This window comes from Schistocerca serialis, chromosome 1, assembly GCF_023864345.2.
Source record: "Schistocerca serialis cubense isolate TAMUIC-IGC-003099 chromosome 1, iqSchSeri2.2, whole genome shotgun sequence".
NCBI classification, from domain to species: Eukaryota; Metazoa; Arthropoda; class Insecta; order Orthoptera; family Acrididae; genus Schistocerca; species Schistocerca serialis.
Genome location: NC_064638.1, coordinates 569,808,968 through 569,831,935, shown reverse-complemented (window position 1 = coordinate 569,831,935; position 22,968 = coordinate 569,808,968).

The window sequence follows — 22,968 nt, the reverse complement described above, 5'->3', positions numbered from 1 at the left end:
AATCTGATATTAAAAAACTGTTCCACTCGTTTGCTTATCTGATTACTAAGAATTACCTACCACAATATGAAAGCTGTAAGTAAAGCAATTTTTTGTGAAAATGTTCCTTGTGTGATAGCATGTGTCGCGAAAATTTCCAACAATACCATGATCAAATTTTTTGAGAAAAAAATTTGAAAAAAAAACCCAGAATGCTGCCCATAACTTAATTACCTCACGTGCAAAACTTGGTTCTATTAATTTTCAAACACGAAAAACTGTGTGAGATTATGTAAAAACGTCCATTTTCTCCTACGTCCAATCTTAAAACCGACCGCCAGGAATACAATTTTTGTTTAAAACTGTCTATAAGGAGAAAGAATATGGGAGAAAGAATTTGTCCAGTAGTATAAATGCCCTGCTGTCTTAGTTAAATGGGACTGCGAGAAATGAAACGAAACTGCACATTTTAAAAGTACAGTATTTTCTTCTTGCAGTTGATTTTAACACAGAAACTATAAATTTTTGCTTAAAAAGACAATGAATCACTGATTTGGCATATCTATATTTCTCTAACTAATAAATGTACGCAATGATTTTGTTTATCCATGAACGGGAAACTCAAAAAAGTCTTTTTCATACCTTTTCATAGGTGTTCAATATGTCCCACTTAAGATGCACGGCACATGCTAATGCGGTATTCAAATTGTTCCCACACTGCAGCGAGCATGTCTTGAGTTACAACTTCCACAGCTGCTGTTATGCGATGTCTCAGTTCATTCATTGTTGCTGGTAACGGAGGCACGTAAACAGTGTTTCATTAACCCTCACAAGAAATAATCACATACAGTCAGGTTCGGTGGCCTTGGAGGCCAGTAATGTAAGGCCGTATCATTTGGTCCAGTGCGACCGATAGATCGTTCAGTAATGCTGTGACTTAAAAATTCCTGCATCCTGTTCGTAAATGAAGTCATCCGAATCAGTTTCCAGCTGTGGGAAAAGGAAGTCCAGAAGCATATGTGCTTCCTGCAACAGTGTTCTTGGCAAAGAAAAGTGGACCATATACCTTTCCCCGTGAACCTGCACAAAGCATATCAAACTTTGGAGACCCTCTCTCATGTTGTTCAACTTTGAGTGGTTGTTCCGTACCCCGTATTCACACTTTATGACGATTCACCTTCCCATTTAAATGCAATGTTGCCTCATCACTAAACACCAAGAACGAAATTAGGCTATCTGTTGTTTCGACACCAATTTTACTAGAACTGAAATGGGCGCACAGTGCCGCTACCTAGAGGGAACCATGTAAAACTCGAGAGTTTGCTCTTTCCAACAGTACGTTGTTCACGCACATATCTCAAATAACATTACAGCTACGATTTTTTTTAAATCGGATGATTATTTTCTATACACCATGTATATAGCATATTTCGTTTGAATGTTTATTAGACTAACGTGTAAAAATTTGCAGTAAATCGGTCAAGAAATTTTCGAGATTTTTGGACACAACACTACTGGTATTGGTGAGTCAGCAAAGGTGTAGACCCGCTGTAGTCCTTGTAGAAATAATGGTATTGGTGGGTCATCAAAGATGCAGACCCATTGTAGTCCTTGTAGAGATGGCCAGCAGCCATCTGTTGTGACTGTGCAGGTGCACAATCACCATTGAAGAGTCTTGCGGATAATATAGCAAGTCCATAACCACCACTTGTGCGCTCACAAAGTGCTTTTGGAATTGTCCTTAGAACCAGCAATGCTGTTATCCAGTCCCTTGCTGAATTATTAACACACGTGCAAACACTAACAGTCCCTACTTCTCACATATTGTCCATATACTATGACCAACAGAAACGTGTACAGTGAAATGGAACTTACAAGTTAATAATATGATGAACTGGTGTCAATTACAATTTTATAACATAAGAATACAATTACAAAGGTACAAAATACATCATTAAAGAACATAACAATACAGATAACTCTGTAGTAGTACAGGCTTTACAAAAGAATAGAAATAAACAGATACGTCAGTGTTACAGGAATTATGACATAAGTACATACATAAAGATCAGAATAACTTTTGAAACATCACCTTCACATATGAGCAACAAAACAGAATAAATAATGTCTAAACATCATTTCAAAGTAAATAACATATTATCAGAAAAATTCTACAATGTAACTCTCATCAGGTAAACACATAAAGACAGGAAGAACACAACTATACAAGAGTACACAAACACATAGCGGAATAAAAGAAAGGGAAAGGACAGGGTTTGTTTTACTGCAGTATCTTGCAAACAAAACTTCCTTTACCTCTTGGAGATCTCCCTTCGTTCTTCATTATTTCAAAAAGTGCTATCTATGTCTGCTTTCTGTACTTTTTTCGTAAAACTCCTCAATGCATTTCTTCCAATTCACATTCTCTTATATAGCCTACCCCTTCTTAAGCTAACTTAAATCAACTGAGCTCAGATGCTAAACTAAGGGACGAGGCAATGCAGCAGCATAAAACAATTAATACAAACAGCAATGAAAAAAATGGAAATTGTCAAAGCAAGCTGCAATAAATCTAAATTACCAAGCAATGCAACATTACAACTAATATGAGCCAATGTGCAGCAACAAGAAAAATAAATCAGTAGTAAAACTAGCTTAACAGAGTAATACAAAGTGAAATTTATTAGCACTATGCCTGGCAAACAGCAGCAGCAAATGCAATAACTTATATCTAAACATGACAAAGCTCAATCAGAAGAAATATTACACTAAAGATAGCCATGTCTAATACCTATGTCACATCTTAATGTTTCTCATCGTTTCATTAGGCATTTTAGTAAATATCATAAATTAAGAGCTCCACAGTATAATCATATGTTTTCAAGTTTGAGCATGTCGTATTTGCGATGCTTTCTACAAAGAAATGTCAATAGCGAGGATAATGGCCTGTTTTTTTTTTCACCTGAGTCTCTGAAAAGGCACACACTAATGGCTTTTTCTCCAGGCGTCTGACATAGCTGGCCGCTCAAGACGCATTACGTCAATGTCACTTGGCTTTCTTACCGAAATATTTACAACACCAGTTTGCACTACTGTGACAGTCTCATTTAAAAATTTCACAGTTCGAGAATTTGCGTTGCGAATCTGTAGAAACAAAATCCTATAAATATAACAGTGTCCAAAAAATATTCGTCGGCATTGTGATACATTCACGCATTTAGACACATTTCATAACTCTTAAAGTACGATTCTTGGTTTCCAACATACTTTTTCACAAGTCAGAGTCCCTAACCACTACTCATTATTCCTTACCTTATTACACATACACATATTCGTCGACACTTCTTCAATATTTCATCATAATAAATACATAGCATAATCACATTCCTCATATATCATCAGCTTATTGATCATAAACATTCCTCAACAGCATAATACACATCATCGTCATGAAAATAACATCATAACACCTCAGTCAAATCTCAAAAACGTCGTAGCTTTCTGCAATAATGCCAAAACCTAAAAAAAATTCTCTGCTCATTTCAATAGTGTCATCTACCTCAAACGTACGTTAAAATCATGCTCCCTTACCAAATACATCATGCAAAGCTCTCATAGTATCACAATGGTTCCGAAAAAATATGAACAGTTCACAAAGTACAGACAAAATACAATTTCGTAAATGTGAAGTTATCCAACGGTGTAATTACGTAAACATCTGTCACTGATGTAGTAAAATAAATGTTTGTCTCTCTCAGTTAAATGATTAGGTAGCTGTGTATTTTGTGTTGGAGAAATATGGTTCCGATGTGTAAAGTTGTATAAGCAAATACCATATTAGCTAGGGCTCCTTGTGCTTGCCACACATATTGGTACACAAAGTAAGCGTGTACCCCCCTGAGGATTAATGTAATTATACCCTCAGGTGTTACAGATTACAGCAATGGAATGAGATGTATCACGGAAAACCTTTGTATCATTGTACTTCAAATATCTTTAAAAATAAATGATTGAAGTACAAAATTAATCACTCAAATACGTGTCCTGTAGCGCTAAATGTGCGTCTTGCTGTAAGATAATCTCTGTGGAAGTGTCGTAGTTATTTTCCTCCGAAAGCTAAGTTCTGCAGAAGCCAATGTACTTACCTCATGATAAACAAATGTGAAATGCTTTTCGTATAGATGTCGTAGTTATTACATACAGTACCATGATCAAGAAAGTACTACACTGTAACGTATTGTTGTGCTACAAAACAAAAAAAAGGCTGTCTTATTGTAGCTATACCACAAAGTTACTATTAAACATGTTTTACTTTCCAGAAGAATTCAGAAAAACTGTGCAGATATAAAGCAGATACAGCACAAAAGCAACAATGTAAATTGTGTCACACATTAGTAGCGTCGTGATATAATTGTGTAGCTGTCAAAGAAACCAAGTGCTAAGTCATCTTTAATCCCACAGATAGTACTTCAAATAAAGAATGTCTTTTCAAGTAAACCAAAATCTTGCATGAAAATCTCATTAGCAGTGCAGGTATATGTTCTAAGTATGTGAGCCTTATAGTCGTTACGTGATCGTGCAACTAACAAGCAAGAATGTACAAATAACAACATTGTGTCGTCTGTTCACTATAACAATGCATTCGTAATTTCTGTTTAAATAAGTTCTCTTGGTTCTTGACTGGATATTTAACTTCAAACATTGTTGCATGTTAACAGATTCTAAGTCTGACAAAGCATACTGGTAACGTAAAGTGAAAAGTTTTATGGCAAAGACAAAGTTAAAAAGCAGATTATCTTTCAATAAACGGTTTTACATGTGAGATGTGGTGTAAACCTTTACTCTTCCTAGTACGCAGAGTTTTAACTTCAACGCAATTATCATGTGGTATACGTCGGATTCTGTAAGGTCCATTGTACACTAGAAAGAATTTGTGACTAAAGTGTTTCTTCTTATGTGACAATGAATGAGCTTTAATGAGAACTTTCTGACCAATATATAATTTCTTTGCATTTGCTTTACCATGTAGTTTTCTCCTTTTGTCTGCTGCAGATTTTATATTTTTAATAGCCAAATCAATTATGTCTTTATGTCAAAGTTTACGTGTATTCGGGAAAGGTACAAGCTCTCTGATTCTGTTCGGTGGTTCTTCATTCTTCAGTACAAGAGTAGGTGGTAAAGCAGCGGAGTCATGAGGCATTTCATTCAGCACATTTTGAAATAAGTGTAAATATCTGTCCCAATGCTGATGCTTTCTGTGACAATAAAGTCTGCAAAGCTTATTGATTTCTTTCATAATCCGTTCAGACGGGTTACAATGTGATGAGTACAATGAAATAGAAACAGATTTGATTTTATGATTCCGAAGCATGCGTGACCAAACAGCAGATCTGAATTGTGGTCCGTTATCTGAAATGACTTTACCAACGTGTCCAACCTCACGTAAGAAATTTTTAACAAAGGCGTCAGATACAGACCGTCCAGTGGCTTTACGTAACAGAGTGAAAGAAACAAATTTTGAAGTAAGTTCAACAGCGACTAGAACGTACGAAAATCCATTTGATGTTCTGACCAGGGGTCCCAAGAGATCAACAGCAGCAAATTCTTTTAGTTTTGAAGGAATAATAGGAAAAGGTATCAGATAGATTATATAATGGTAAGACAGAGATTTAGGAACCAGGTTTTAAATTGTAAGACATTTCCAGGGGCAGATGTGGACTCTGACCACAATCTATTGGTTATGACCTGTAGATTAAAACTGAAGAAACTGCAAAAAGGTGGGAATTTAAGGAGATGGGACCTGGATAAACTAAAAGAACCAGAGGTTGTACAGAGATTCAGGGAGAGCATAAGGGAGCAATTGACAGGAATGGGGAAAATAAATACAGTAGAAGAAGAATGGGTAGCTTTGAGGGATGAAGTAGTGAAGGCAGCAGAGGATCAAGTAGGTAAAAAGACGAGGGCTAGTGGAAATCCTTGGGTAACAGAAGAAATATTGAATTTAATTGATGAAAGGAGAAAATATAAAAATGCAGTAAGTGAAACAGGCAAAAAGGAATACAAACGTCTCAAAAATGAGATCGACAGGAAGTGCAAAATGGCTAAGCAGGGATGGCTAGAGGACAAATGTAAGGATGTAGAGGCCTATCTCACTAGGGGTAAGATAGATACCGCCTACAGGAAAATTAAAGAGACCTTTGGAGATAAGAGAACGACTTGTATGAATATCAAGAGCTCAGATGGAAACCCAGTTCTAAGCAAAGAAGGGAAAGCAGAAAGGTGGAAGGAGTATATTGAGGGTCTATACAAAGGCGATGTACTTGAGGACAATATTATGGAAATGGAAGAGGATGTAGATGAAGATGAAATGGGAGATAAGATACTGCGTGAAGAGTTTGACAGAGCACTGAAAGACCTGAGTCGAAACAAGGCCCCTGGAGTAGACAATATTCCATTGGAACTACTGACGGCCGTGGGAGAGCCAGTCCTGACAAAACTCTACCATCTGGTGAGCAAGATGTATGAAACAGGCGAAATACCCTCAGACTTCAAGAAGAATATAATAATTCAAATCCCAAAGAAAGCTGGTGTTGACAGATGTGAAAATTACCGAACTATCATTTTAATAAGTCACAGCTGCAAAATACTAACACGAATTCCTTACAGACGAATGGAAAAACTAGTAGAAGCCAACCTCGGGGAAGATCAGTTTGGATTCCGTAGAAACACTGGAACACGTGAGGCAATACTGACCTTACGACTTATCTTAGAAGAAAGATTAATGAAAGGCAAACCTACGTTTCTAGCATTTGTAGACTTAGAGAAAGCTTTTGACAATGTTAACTGGAATATTCTCTTTCAAATTCTAAAGGTGGCAGGGGTAAAATACAGGGAGCGAAAGGCTATTTACAATTTGTACAGAAACCACATGGCAGTTATAAGAGTCGAGGGACATGAAAGGGAAGCAGTGGTTGGGAAGGGAGTAAGACAGGGTTGTAGCCTCTCCCCGATGTTGTTCAATCTGTATATTGAGCAAGCAGTAAAGGAAACAAAAGAAAAATTCGGAGTAGGTATTAAAATTCATGGAGAAGAAATAAAAACTTTGAGGTTCGCCGATGACATTGTAATTCTGTCAGAGACAGCAAAGGACTTGGAAGAGCAGTTGAATGGAATGGACAGTGTCTTGAAAGGAGGATATAAGATGAACATCAACAAAAGCAAAACAAGGATAATGGAATGTAGTCTAATTAAGTCGGGTGATGCTGAGGGAATTAGATTAGGAAATGAGGCACTTAAAGTAGTAAAGGAGTTTTGCTATTTGGGGAGCAAAATAACTGATGATGGTCGAAGTAGAGAGGATATAAAATGTAGGCTGGCAATGGCAAGGAAAGCGTTTCTGAAGAAGAGAAATTTGTTAACATCCAGTATTGATTTAAGTGTCAGGAAGTCATTTCTGAAAGTATTCGTATGGAGTGTAGCCATGTATGGAAGTGAAACATGGACGATAAATAGTTTGGACGAGAAGAGAATAGAAGCTTTAGAAATGTGGTGCTACAGAAGAATGCTGAAGATTAGATGGGTAGATCACATAACTAATGAGGAAGTATTGAATAGGATTGGGGAGAAGAGAAGTTTGTGGCACAACTTGACCAGAAGAAGGGATCGGTTGGTAGGACATGTTCTGAGGCATCAAGGGATCACCAATTTAGTATTGGAGGGCAGCGTGGAGGGTAAAAATCGTAGAGGGAGACCAAGAGATGAATACACTAAGCAGATTCAGAAGGATGTAGGTTGCAGTAGGTACTGGGAGATGAAGAAGCTTGCACAGGATAGAGTAGCATGGAGAGCTGCATCAAACCAGTCTCAGGACTGAAGACCACAACAACAACAACAATAGGAAACAACGGAGTACGATGTGAGACAGTAGATGGTTTAGCCTTTTGACAAAGTTTACAAACAGACAAGACTCTTCGAATTCTCTTTTCCATATTGTTAAAATAACAAGTCGTTCGAAGAATATGATAACATTTTCGTGGACCAAAATGTGCGTAGCTGAAATGAATGTACCAAATGAGCTTATTAACAAAATCGTCTGGAATGCAAAGTACCCATAGCTTGTAATCAACGGTGCAGCGATTGAAGAGTATGTTGTTTCTAACCAGGTAATAATGCCGAATCCGTGTGTGTGTCTTTTCATGCCATTTGCTCTTGATGTCTTTCCAAATCGGATCTTTATCTTGTTCATGAGCAATGTCCTTTAAAGATGTGGTGATGAAGTTTTCAAAGGCGACTATCTGAATGTAAAGAATACTGAAATTTTTCTCGAGGTTGCCTTCTGTGTTACTTTTCTCAAGCCCAGCCGGTGCGCGTGACAGTGCGTCCGCAACAATGTTCTCCTTGCCGGGAATGTACACTATTGTGAAGTGGAATTCTTGCAGAAACAATGCCCGTAGTTTTAACCTGTCATGATTTCATTTGAAGATATAAGAAATTGTAATGCACGATGATCACTGTATACTTTTACGTGCTTACCAGAAAGAAAGAAACGGAATTTGTTAAATGCCCAAACGATAGCTAAAACTTCTAATTCAGTAACGGAATAATTTTTTTCAGATTTTGTTAGCACTCGGCTAGCAAAAGCAATGGTTTTCTGAACGGTAGTGTCATTTTCTATGGCTTCTTGAAATAAATGGGCACCAAGACCGACTTTAGAAGAATCCGTGCTAAGGCAGAAATCTTGTGACAGATCTGGATGAGCTAGTATTGGCGCGTTAAGTAGCGATTCTTTCAAAGAATTGAATTCCAACTGTGCTTGTTCGTCCCAGTTCCAAATAGTATTTTTTCCAGTGAGAGAACAAAGTTTTGGTGTAACAAGAATTTGCATATTCAGAAAACGACGGTAAAAATTTACGAGACCTAGAAAACTGCGGACTTGTTTTTTTGTGGATGGAACTGGAATGGCTCTTATTGCTTCTAACTTTTCAGGATCCGGCTGAATGCCTTCAGAAGAAATAATATGTCCCAAGAACTTCACCTTTGTCCTACCGAATTCAGACTTTTCCAAGTTAACTGTAATGCCAGATTCTGCAAAAATATGTAACACGCTGTTGAGGATGCGATTGTGTTGTTCCCATGAGGCTTCTGCTATCAGAATATCGTCCACATATAAGGTGATGTGACGTTTTAAGAACTCAGGTAATATGGAATTTAGCCCGCGAATGAATGCTGCCGAAAAAATGTTCAAACCAAAAGGAAGTTTCCGAAACTGATAACAAACGCCGAAACAAAGGAAAGCTGTGTATTTTCTACATTCTGGATGAAGTTCGATTTGATAAAAGCTGGATCTGACATCAATAGAAGACAACACTTTTACGCCATTAAAATTTTGAAGAAGTTTTTCCATCGTTTGCGGCCTGTCTGTTTCAGGAATGATGATAGTATTGATTTGTCTCGAATCTAAGACAAGTCTGATCGATCCATTTTTCTTCTCAACAACAAGTAATGGATTGTTGTATGAGCTTACCGCAGGCTCAATAATGCCTTCGTCAAGCATAGATTGTATTTCTGTTCTAACACCGTCCCTATAATGTGCTGGAATTACTTATGGTCTAACACAAAATTTAGTATGCTCACGAACACGAAATTGGTATTGAAATCCCTTGATTGTTCCTGTTTTGTGAGTAAAAACTGTGGAATGTGCTTGTAAAATCTCAAAAAGGTCCTGCCTATCAATGTCATTACAGTTCTCAATTGCTTGAATTTTATTCTGAATTAACTCATCAGTATCAAATACGCTGTCGATATCATCCCTGTCAGTACTTGCAGAGTGATTGTTAGTGTCAAGTTTCGCCGAAAATTCTTAACTGTTGTCTAGCAGAAGGTAAATCCAGTTAATTTCCTCGTCATGGTTTGAGAGCCAATCTTCAAATTTCAAAGCAATTGACTTACCTTCTTTCTCTAAACTTACTTCAGCATCGTGAAAGTTTAAAATTGCTTTGTATTCATTCAAAAAGTCTACTCCCAATATAATTTCCGTCGACAATAATAGAACAATAAGAAAGTTCATAGAGAAGCTGTGGCTTTGACAAAAGAATTCTAAGTTGGTTTGTTGGCTTACATCTACACTTTTTCCAAAGATTGCACCTTGTAATTTAATCTTACATAACGGAAGTGTGGGACAATCGTTCGATTTGTTGCATTTGCTAAAGGCTGATTCACTAATTACTGAAATGGGACTGCCAGAGTCAAGTACTGCCGTAAATTTTACTTCATTTACAGTAATGTGAATCACAGGATATGCAATGTTGTTATGTTTTACGTCGTGCTCCTGGAGTAAGATGTTCCTAATGTCTTTCATTTTTACGTAATTACTAGCTACGGCAGCTGCGTCGTCAGTTTCATAAGTACGTTTTGTGGCTGCCAGCGGTATGAGTCATTGCCTATTGTGTCTTTGTTGGCGCGCATCGTTATTGGGATTTGGAGACCTAACTTCTACAATTCACCTTGTCGAGAGGGCCCTGCTCTGTTTGAATCCCGCCAGTTCTGATGCAATTCAGGTCTGTCGTTATGATCATATCGTCTGTCGTCATGTCGGTAGATTCCATAGTTTCTTTCTTGTCGGTCACGTGGTGGAGAATTTCTCCCTGAATCGTAACTGCGCGCTGGACTGTTGCGTCTTAAGTTATTGTGTCGCCCTCAATATTAATTATTTTGGTTCCCAAATTGTCTGTTTCTCTGATTCTCTCTGTGATAGTCACTACTGCGGAGAGGTGATCTTTCCCTGTAATTATTACTACTCTGCCAACGGTTGTCATACGGATGATGTCTGTTTTGGTCACGATTTGTGTTGTGAGAATAGCCTTGTCGTGTCCAGTTATTATTTCTTTCATCACGGAATTGCGACGGATGTGACCTGTAATTCTTGTGTTCCTGTTTTCGCGTTCCGAGATTGTCAGTGTCAATTTCTAATTCTTGTAAGAGTCCCTGAAAAGCTTCAATGTCGTCTTTGCAACGTCCTGCCAAAATAATATGTCGTAAATGTTCAGGTAATTTGATTGAGCAAATGCGGATGAGTTCTGAGGGGCTGTATGGGTTTGACAGGTACTGATTCTTGTGCAACATGTCTTCAAAATATTTCACAAGACTGGAAAATTCAGATTGTTCGAAATGTTTCATCATTATGATGCTATGTTTTACTCGGTCTTGTGTAGCTTGAGACCAATATGCTGAGAGGAAGGCATGGGAAAATTCTCCTTCACTGTGGCAATCATGAATGACCGATCGCATTCTTACAGCTAGTTCATTCTCTAAATAGCCACACATAAATTCTAATCTGTGCTCTAATGACCAGTTGGGAGGAAAACAATGAGAGAATTGATGGAGCCATGCTTGTGGCTGAATGTCGTTGCCAGAATTCTTAAATGTTTTGAATTTACGTGTAGTAATGAACAGCTTATAGTCAAAATCATCATGTCGGCGGTTCGCATGTCGGTCATTGTTACGTCGTTTCGGCGGTTCCATCTCAAAATTCGGTGTACCTTTCCAATTTCTTTCATAATTTCCGAAGTGCCCTGAGTTATTATTTTGTGGCTGTTCCGTATTTCTATGTCCCTCTTCACGTATTGGAGCGCGAGTGGCCTCTGAAATACGTAATTCTTGTATTACCTGTGTCAGCTGATCTTGTACTTCCCGGATTTCTCTTTGGTGTTGCGTATTAATTTGATTCTGATTTTGTTTGAATTTCCTAATTTGTTCGCACTCTTCTGTGTCATTAAAGAATACCGGTTTTGTGTCATTCAGATTATCATCTACCTTCGTAGATAAATTATTTAGCTGATCCGAAAGTTTAGCTACTTTCTCTGATAATGAACTAATTTCCTCCATGTGTCTTTCTACTGTGTCCTTTAAGTTTTCCTGAGTTTTTGCAAGTTGCGTAACCGAATCGGTAGATGCAACTCAGTCAATTTTAGCTTGCAAGGTCTCATGATTTTCATGAACAATAGTTTGCAGTTCTTTTATGGCTGCTTCGTGATTCTGTAATGCATTATCATGACGCGAAAAAATAGGTTGGAAATGCTCACAAATTTGTGTTTTTACGTCATTACAGACTTTTTGACATTTCGATTCTATTTTATGTAACTCAGTAGTTAAATCTTCACGTGTTTGTTCAAGCGTGGTGTGAAGATTTTGTTCCATTGCGTCTAACTGTTGCTGTGTTTGTCTCTGGTGTTGTTCCATTGTGTCTAACTTTTGAAGATTTTGTTCCATTGTGTCTAACTTTTGAAGATTTTGTTCCATTGTGTCTAACTTTTGAAGCTTTTGCTGTGTTTGTCCCATTTGTTGTATTAATTGTAATAACAATGCACTGGTGTCTGAAACAGGTTCCTCAGTGCTTCTCGGCAGTGAATTTGCACCGGTAACATTCACATTTTGACAAGCAGAAAATGTGTCTTGACTTATTTGTGAAAACGGTGAGGACCCAAAACCTGAATATACAGTATTTGCGAGATTGTGTCCTGTCCTTTCGGATTCCTGAGGCAAGCTGTTGCCGACTGATCGATCGATAATGCTTCCCTGTTCACTAATTGTTTCACTGCCTACACCATTATTTGCAGCCCGCTCCATTTCCCTATGCACAATTACCAAACTACTACTTTGAACATTAGTTAAATCATTACACGGTGGCGCTAACACACTGCTTTCGTGTTCACTGTCATGTCTCAGTTTACTTTGGAGCCTAGTATTACGTTTTTCACACGCCATTATTGTCACAATATCTCACACGATAACACAGAAAAACACAATTTGAAGATGAAAAATAAGAGAACACACTAACATAGCACTGAAAATAATATCTAGCTAATTGCAAGCGCAGCTGCGAAATACTTGGTGCAAATCTACATGCATGCCACAACAAAAAGCAACTACAAAGGAGATTCTCTCTACAATTACGCGATAACAATAAACAATAGCTACACTAATTACACAAACTACAAGAACAAAAAAATCAGAAGATTCCAGTGAGGTATCCTCGGCTAAGGGCCGACATATGAAACGTCCCCTTTGAACAATTATACATCTACATCTACATCTACATCTATACTCCGCGAGCCACCTTACGGTGTGTGGCGGAGGGTACTTATTGTACCACTATCTGATCCCCCCTTCCCTGTTCCATTCACGAATTGTGCGTGGGAAGAACGACTGCTTGTAAGTCTCCGTATTTGCTCTAATTTCTCGGATCTTTTCGTTGTGATCATTACGCGAGATATATGTGGGCGGTAGTAATATGTTGCCCATCTCTTCCCGGAATGTGCTCTCTCGTAATTTCGATAATAAACCTCTCCGTATTGCGTAACGCCTTTCTTGAAGTGTCCGCCACTGGAGCTTGTTCAGCATCTCCGTAACGCTCTCGCGCTGACTAAATGTCCCCATGACGAATCGCGCTGCTTTTCGCTGGATCATGTCTATCTCTTCTATTAATCCAACCTGGTAAGGGTCCCATACTGATGAGCAATACTCAAGAATCGGACGAACAAGCGTTTTGTAAGCTACTTCTTTCGTCGATGAGTCACATTTTCTTAGAATTCTTCCTATGAATCTCAACCTGGCGCCTGCTTTTCTCACTATTTGTTTTATGTGATCATTCCACTTCAGATCGCTCCGGATAGTAACTCCTAAGTATTTTACGGTCGTTACCGCTTCCAATGATTTACCACCTATGGCATAATCGTACTGGAATGGATTTCTGCCCCTATGTATGCGCATTATATTACATTTATCTACGTTTAGGGAAAGCTGCCAGCTGTCGCACCATGCATTAATCCTCTGCAGGTCCTCCTGGAGTACGTACGAGTCTTCTGATGTTGCTACTTTCTTGTAGACAACCGTGTCATCTGCAAATAGCCTCACGGAGCTACCGATGTTGTCAACTACGTCATTTATGTATATTGTGAACAATAAAGGTCCTATCACGCTTCCCTGCGGTACTCCCGAAATTACCTCTACATCTGCAGATTTTGAACCGTTAAGAATGACATGTTGTGTTTTTTCTTCTAGGAAATCCTGAATCCAATCACAAACCTGGTCCGATTTTCCGTAAGCTCGTATTTTTTTCACTAAACGTAAGTGCGGAACCGTATCAAATGCCTTCCTGAAGTCCAGGAATACGGCATCAATCTGCTCGCCAGTGTCTACGGCACTGTGAATTTCTTGGGCAAATAGGGCGAGCTGAGTTTCACAGGATCTCTGTTTGCGGAATCCATGTTGGTTATGATGAAGGAGATTTGTATTATCTAAGAACGTCATAATACGAGAACACAAAACATGTTCCATTATTCTACAACAGATTGACGTAAGCGAAATAGGCCTATAATTATTCGCATCTGATTTATGACCCTTCTTGAAAATGGGAACGACCTGCGCTTTCTTCCAGTCGCTAGGTACTTTACGTTCTTCCAGCGATCTACGATAAATTGCTGATAGAAAGGGGGCAAGTTCTTTAGCATAATCACTGTAGAATCTTAAGGGTATCTCGTCTGGTCCGGATGCTTTTCCGCTACTAAGTGATAGCAGTTGTTTTTCAATTCCGATATCGCTTATTTCAATATTTTCCATTTTGGCGTCCGTGCGACGGCTGAAGTCAGGGACCGTGTTACGATTTTCCGCAGTGAAACAGTTTCGGAACACTGAATTCAGTATTTCTGCCTTTCTTCGGTCGTCCTCTGTTTCGGTGCCATCGTGGTCATCGAGTGACTGAATAGGGGATTTAGATCCGCTTACCGATTTTACATATGACCAAAACTTTTTAGGGTTCTTGTTTAGATTGTTTGCCAATGTTTTATGTTCGAATTCGTTGAATGCTTCTCTCATTGCTCTCTTTACGCTCTTTTTCGCTTCGTTCAGCTTTTCCTTATCAGCTATGATTCTACTACTCTTAAACCTATGTTGAAGCTTTCTTTGTTTCCTTAGTACCTTTCGTACATGATTGTTATACCACGGTGGATCTTTCCCCTCGCTTTGGACCTTAGTCGGTACGAACTTATCTAAGGCGTACTGGACGATGTTTCTGAATTTTTTCCATTTTTGTTCCACATCCTCTTCCTCAGAAATGAACGTTTGATGGTGGTCACTCAGATATTCTGCGATTTGTGCCCTATCACTCTTGTTAAGTAAATATATTTTTCTTCCTTTCTTGGCATTTCTTATTACACTTGTAGTCATTGATGCAACCACTGACTTATGATCACTGATACCCTCTTCTACATTCACGGAGTCGAAAAGTTCCGGTCTATTTGTTGCTATGAGGTCTAAAACGTTAGCTTCACGAGTTGGTTCTCTAACTATCTGCTCGAAGTAATTCTCGGACAAGGCAGTCAGGATAATGTCACAAGAGTCTCTGTCCCTGGCTCCAGTTCTGATTGTGTGACTATCCCATTCTATACCTGGTAGATTGAAGTCTCCCCCTATTACAATAGTATGATCACGAAACTTCTTCACGACGTTCTGCAGGTTCTCTCTGAGGCGCTCAACTACTACGGTTGCTGATGCAGGTGGTCTATAGAAGCATCCGAATATCATATCTGACCCACCTTTGATACTTAACTTAACCCAGATTATTTCACATTCGCATTCGCTAATAACTTCACTGGATATTATTGAATTCTTTACTGCTATAAATACTCCTCCACCATTGGCGTTTATCCTATCCTTGCGGTATATATTCCATTCTGTGTCTAGGATTTCGTTACTGTTCACTTCCGGTTTTAACCAACTTTCCGTTCCTAATACTATATGCGCACTATTTCCTTCAATAAGAGATACTAATTCAGGAACCTTGCCCTGGATACTCCTGCAGTTTACCAATATTACGTTAACTTTTCCTGTTTTTGGTCTCTGAGGACGGACGTTCTTTATCAACGATGATAATGTCCTTAAACTGACACACAATATTTTTAGCGCAATGCAATCTGACTTTCAATAATCCCTACAAAAGAGTGGCCCTGACTAACATTAACCTATACCTTTCACAAATCACTTACCTCACAAAAATCTTCGTTACTCGAACTACTGCAATACAGCGAGCGCCACTACTGCCAGCTAAATAAAAGATTCAAACTACGGAAGGCACTAACTACTGATAGTCATAGTTAGCAAATGAAAGATTTTAATAGAGAACAAACAATGTATTTACCTTAATAGTCATAATATATATGTAGCAGTTCATGACATCCAGTCTTACAAATTTCAAAACTCCGCTATCTCTCTCCCCACATCCACCACTGCTGGCGGCTCACCTGCAACTGCGCAACGCTACGCGCTGTTCACATCCAGCTGCCCAACACTACAATGGCAGACAACAATGCAAACTGGCCACAGACTGCACACAGCACAGCCAGTGATTTTCATACAGAGCGCTACGTGGCGTTACCAATAAGAAAACCTAAACAGCCTACTTACAGTATTTATAGCATTTGTAGATTTAGGAAAAGCTTTTGACAGTGTTGACTGGACCACACTATTTGGAATTTTTAAGCTAGCAGGGATAAAATACAGGGAGCGGAAGACCATATACAATTTGTACAGAAACCACACGACGGTTATAAGAGTCGATGGGCATGAAAGGGAGGCATTGGTTGAGAAAGGAGACAGGGTTGTAGCCTATCCCCGATGTTATACAGTCTGTACATTGAGAAAGCAGTAAAGGAGACGAAGTAGAAATTTTGAAAGGGAATTAAAGTTCAGGGAGAAGAAATAAAAATTCTGAGGTTTGCTGCTGACATTCTAATTTTGTCAGAGACGGCGAAGGATATCAAAGTGCATTTTAACGGAATGCATAGTGTCTCTAAAAGAGATTGCAAGATAAATATCAAGAAAAGTAAAACGATGATTATGGAATGTACTCGAATTATATCAGGCGGTGATGATAGTATCAGATTAGGAAATGAGGCAGTAAAAGAATTAAACGCGTTCTGCTATTTGGACAGTAAAATAACTGATCGTGGTTGAAGTAGAGAGGATAGACATATAAAACGAAACCTGGCAATAATAAGATAAGCATTTTTAAAACCTGGTATTTCTTAACATCTAATATAAATTTAAGCATTACGAAGTCCTTTCTGAAGCAATTTGTGTGAAGTATAGACTTACACGGATGGGAAACGTGGAGGACAAACAGTTCAGATAAGAAGAGAATACCAAATTTTGAAATGTTGGGCTGAAGACTAGTTGTGTAAACCGAATAACTCATGAGAGGTGCAGAACAGAATTGAGTAGAAAATAACTTTGTGGCACGATTTGATTAAAAGGCGGGATTGGTTGACAAAACACATCCTGACACACTAAGGGATCGTTAAATAATGGTGGAGGTCAGTGTAAGGAGTAAAACTGGAGAGAGGGACGAAAGTCTGAGTACAGTAAACAGATTGAGATGGTTGTAGGTTGCAGTAGTTGCTCAGAGATGAAGAGGCTTCCACAGAATAACAAGCAGTTCATTTTCAATCTGCATAAATTCACAATTTCACGGGTGCTTTTATCGACGCAATGAGTGTAAATAAGGAGTGGAAGTACTACAAGGGTAAGTAATGCAACACGTATTTTTCCCAGTCAATTTCGATTGAAAAAAATGCGGAATTTCTTATGGGACAGTGTGGAAAATTCTCGCTATACCAAGCCGTTCCATCAGGTGGCGGCGCGACGGTCTTCAAAATGGTGTGTGTAACGGAGGTGCGTCCCTAGCAGAGAGCTGTCACAGAGTTTCTGTTGCTGAAAAACCAGAGCACAGCAGATATTCATGGCTGCTTGCAGAATGTCTACGGAGACCTGGCAGTGAACAAAAGCACGGTGAGCTGTTGGGCGAGGCGTCTGTCACCATTACCACAAGGTTCGCGCAAACCTTACGATCTCCTGCGAGGCAGCCTGCCGCACACATCCTCAAGAAATTGAAGAAAACTATTTTAGCTTCTTCGTTATGACAAAAATGCCAACTAACTTCTCCTTCTCCATGACAAATCATGGCTTCAACAAGTCTGCACATCCGAGTGGAGTTGACACAACTTCATTGGACTGCACTTTGTCATCCATCTTACAGCCTGGATCTCGCACCTTCCGACTTCCATCTGTTTGGCCCAATGAAGAAGAGCTATACGGGAAGCAGTACGTGGATGTTACGGAAGTTACTGATTATGCAGCAAGACGCTGGCTCCGCCGTCGATCAGTAGAGTGGTACCATACGGGCATACAGGCCCTCCCAGTAAGGTGGTATGAGGCCATTGCAATGAACGGAGATTATGTCGAAAAACAGAATATTGTAGCCCAAAGAGTGAGGAATCCTGAATAAAGCCAACCTGCTTTAAGAAGATATGTGTAGCATTACTTAATGATGACCCTCATAGTAATATCAGACTCACTAGTATTAGAAGTAATAGTTTTGTTTATCCGTGAATCAGTTTTACAAGTATATTGGACATATTGTTGTATTACAGTTTAAGAACAGAAAACACAATTCATGTTTACATTAAATCACATCAAGTGTAGTATGAAAGGGATGGGACATGTATTCGTCTTCGACTTTGTAATAGGAAACACACCTGCTCTCGGCTGAAGTAACTTAGGAAAACGACGGAAAACCTAAATTATGATGGCCGGATGGAGTTTGGATCCATCCTCTGAAAGGCAAGGCAGTATGTCTAAAAGAGCTCTACCTCAATCTGTTATTCCTAGTGTAAAAAACTGTTATGATTAGGCGTTTTGATACCGTAAAAACTTCTCAATACTGATATCTACACACATAATAGATATATTATTTCATTACCGCTGGATATATTTCGTAAACCGCATCAAATACTGGCCAATCGATTCAACAGACCGAACATGAGGAGAGCGGCTAGTGTAATTGGTTAATACAAATCATAAAAAATGCATTGAAGTATGTTTTTTAACACAAACCTACGTTTTTTTAAATGGAACCCCGTTAGTTTTGTTAGCACATCTGAACATATAAACAAATTGGTAATCAGTGCCGTTTGTTACATTGTAAAATGTTAATTACATCCGGAGATATTGTAACCTAAAGTTGACGCTTGAGTACCACTCCTCCGCTGTTCGATCGTGTGTATCGGAGAGCACCGAATTACGTAGCGATCCAAAGGGAACGGTGATGGACCTTAGGTACAGAAGAGACCGTAACAGCACATTACGTCCACATGCTAACACCTTTTTATTGGTTTTTTTCACTGACGCACATGTAAATTACCATGAGGGGTGAGGTACACGTACACACGTGGTTTCCGTTTTCAATTACGGAGTGGAATAGAGTGTGTCCCGACATGTCAGGCCAATAGATATTCAATGTGGTGACCATCATTTGCTGCACACAATTGCAATCTCTGGCGTAATGGATGTCGTACACGCCGCAGTACATCTGGTGTAATGTCGCCGCAGGCTGCCAAAATACGTTGTTTCATATCCTCTGGAGTTGTAGGCACATCACGGTACACATTCTCCTTTAACGTACCCCACAGAAAGAAGTCCAGAGGTGTTAGATCAGGAGAACGGGCTGGCCAATTTATGCGTCCTCCACGTCCTATGAAACGCTCGTCGAACATCCTGTCAAGGGTCAGCCTAGTGTTAATTGCGGAATGTGCAGGAGCACCATTATGCTGATACCACATACGTCGACGCGTTTCCAGTGGGACATTTTCGAGCAACGTTGGCAGATTATTCTGTAGAAACGCGATGTATGTTGCAGCTGTTTGGGCCCCTGCAATGAAGTGAGGACCAATGAGGTGGTCGCCAATGATTCCGCACCATACATTTACAGTCCACGGTCGCTGTCGCTCTACCTGTCTGAGCCAGCGAGGATTGTCCACGGACCAATAATGTATGTTCCGTAGATTCACTGCCCCGTGGTTTGTGAAACCCGCTTCATCCGTAAGCAGGTAGAACTACAACGCATTCCCTGTTAATGCCCATTGACAGAATTGCACTCGATGATTAAAGTCATAACCATGTAATTGCTGATGTAGCGACACATGAAACGGGTGAAAGCGTTGACGATGCAGTATGCGCATGACACTACTTTGACTCAGTCCACCGGCTCTCGCAATGTCCCGTGTACTCATGTGTGGGTTCATGGCAACAGCAGCTAACACACCAACTGCACCCGCTTCTCCTGTGACGGGCCTGTTACGGACCCGTTTGCGTGCTACGACCATACCTGTTGCATACAGTTGGCGGTAGATGTTTTGCAATGTGCGGCACGTTGGATGCTCTCTGTCAGGGTACCGTTCCGCACCACCCTGCAGGCTTCAGCTGCATTTCGTCGACACTCGCCATAGATGAGTATCATCTCCGCCTTTTCAGAGTTCGAATACACTATGGTCACAGTTCCTACAGCACTACACTATCACAGACGGCTGGTAACACGGTGTACTACAGTAGGTCTGCGTTCGGAGACGAATGCAGAATAACAATAGCAGCAAGCGCTACATGCGGACACTGCGACAGCTAGACCAAACCACAACAGTGCACTACAGCCACACTCGTAAACACGGTCGTCATCGTAAACATGTCCCTGCAGATGCTGCTCGCCGACCGTGGCGCGTGTTTGTTACAACACACAACTGAACGTCGGAGGTTTCAAGCGTCAACTTTAGGTTACAATATCTCCGGATGTAATTAACATTTTACAATGCAACAAACGGCACTGATTACGTATTTGTTTATATGTTCAGATGTGCTAACAAAACTAACGTGGTTCCATTTAAAAAAACCTAGGTTTGTATTGAAAAACATACTTCCGTGCATTTTTGTATGGTTTGTATTAAACAATTACACTAGCCCCTCTCCTCACGTTCGGTCTGTGGAATCGGTTCGTCAGTATTTGATGTAGTTTACGAAATATATCCAGCGGTAACGTTAGGTGACTCACCCTGTATATACTGTCGGCTAATACACTATCTGATCAAAAGTATCTGGACATCTTCAAAAACATATGTTTTTAATATTAGGTGCATAGTGCTGCCATCTACTGTAGGTACTCCATATCAGCGACCTCAGTAGCCATTGGACATCGTGAGAGAGCAGAATGGGGCGCTCCGCGGAACTCACAGACTTCGAACGTCGTCAGGTGATTGGGTGCCACTTGTGACATACATCTGTTCGCGAGATTTCTACACTCCTAAAAATCCCTAGGTCCCATTGTTTCCGATGTGATAGTGAAGTGGAAACGTGAAGGGACACGTGCAGCACAAAATCGTACAGCCCGACCTCGTCTGTTGACTGACAGAGACCGCCTACAGTTGAAACTGGTCGTAATGTGTAATAGCCAGATATCTATCCAGACCATCATACACGAATTTCAGACTGCATCAGGATCCACTGCAAGTAGTATGACAGTTAGGCGAGAGGTGAGAAAACTTGGATTCCATGGTCGAGCGGCGGGGTCAGGGATTTTCTCTGCCTCGTGATGACTGGGTGTTGTGTGATGTCCTTAGGTTAGTTAGGTTTAAGTAGTTCTAAGTTCTAGGGGACTGATGACCACAGATGTTAAGCCCCATAGTGCTCAGAGCCATTTTTTCATGGTCGAGCGGCTGCTCATAAGCCACACATCACGCCGGTAAATGCCAATCGACGCCTCGCTTGGTGTAAGGAACGTAAACATTGGACGATTGAACAGTGGAGTGATGAATCACGGTACACAATATGGCGATCCGACGGCAGGGTGTGGGTATGGAGAATGCCCGGTGAGCGTCATCTGCCAGCGTGTGTAGGGACAACAGTAAAATTCGGTGGCGGTTGTGTTATGATGTGGTCGTGTTTCTCATTGAAGGGGCTTGCACTCCTTGTTGTTTTGCGTGGCATTATCACAGCACAGGCCTACACTGATATTTTAAGCACCTTCTTGCTTCCCACTGTTGAAGAGCAATTCGGGGATGGCGATTGCATATTTCAGCACGATCGAGCACCTATTCGTAATGCACTGCCTGTGGCGGAGTGGTTGCACGACAATAACATCCATGTAATGGACTGGCCTGCATAAAGTACTGACCTGTATCCTATAGAAAATGTTAGGGATGTTTTGGAGCACCGACTTCGTGCCAGGCCAGATCGACAGACATCGATACCTCTCCTCAGTCAGCACTCCGTGAGGAATGGGCTGCCATTCCCCATGAAATCTTCCAGCACCTGACTGAACGTATGCCTGTGAGAGTGGAAGCTGTCATCAAGGCTAAGGGTAGGCCAACACCAAATTGCATCCCAGGATTACCGATGGAGAGTGCCACGAACTTGTAAGTCATTTTCATCCAGTGTGTCCGGATGCTTTTGATCACATAGTGTATCAATATGACAAGAGCATATGGCGGCAGAAGTGAGCATTACAGCTCGCTATGCAACTGCACGTCACGTAGGCATCGAGATGGCTGCAGGTTTCTGAGTTTTTCTGCACAGGGAGCCCATGTGGCTACTTGTTAACGGTCTTTCCCACTGTCTTATAGGACGTCAGGCGACAGCGGTGCAATTTACTGTGGCAGAAACGAGGCTATAACAAGGCGGTGAATTATTGCGCAACGACACTTAACAGGAGAACAGTGCAGTTGCGGCAATTTACGGGTTCTTTCTGCTCCTCGTATCAGGGATTTTAACTCAGGAATGGTAGCAATAAATCTAGAAGCTCGGAGACTAGCCTTTTAGAAACTGATGTCTATAAACATGAGATATGTTTCCTTTCCGTAGTTATTGTACCTACAGAATACATCTAGAACCATCACAAAAAATGTACTTATTGAACTTTTGCTGTCAATGCTGGTATTTGTACTGTTGCTCGAACTGCGATCATTGTTGTTCACACACTATTTAGTGAGAGTTCATCTTTTTAGACTTTACCTGTACATGGAAGATTTAATGATCACTGCACAAAAATAAAATTAACTTATTTTTTTGTTTGCAATTACAAGTCTGCAGCCTTGATGAATATCGATATCCTCTTAG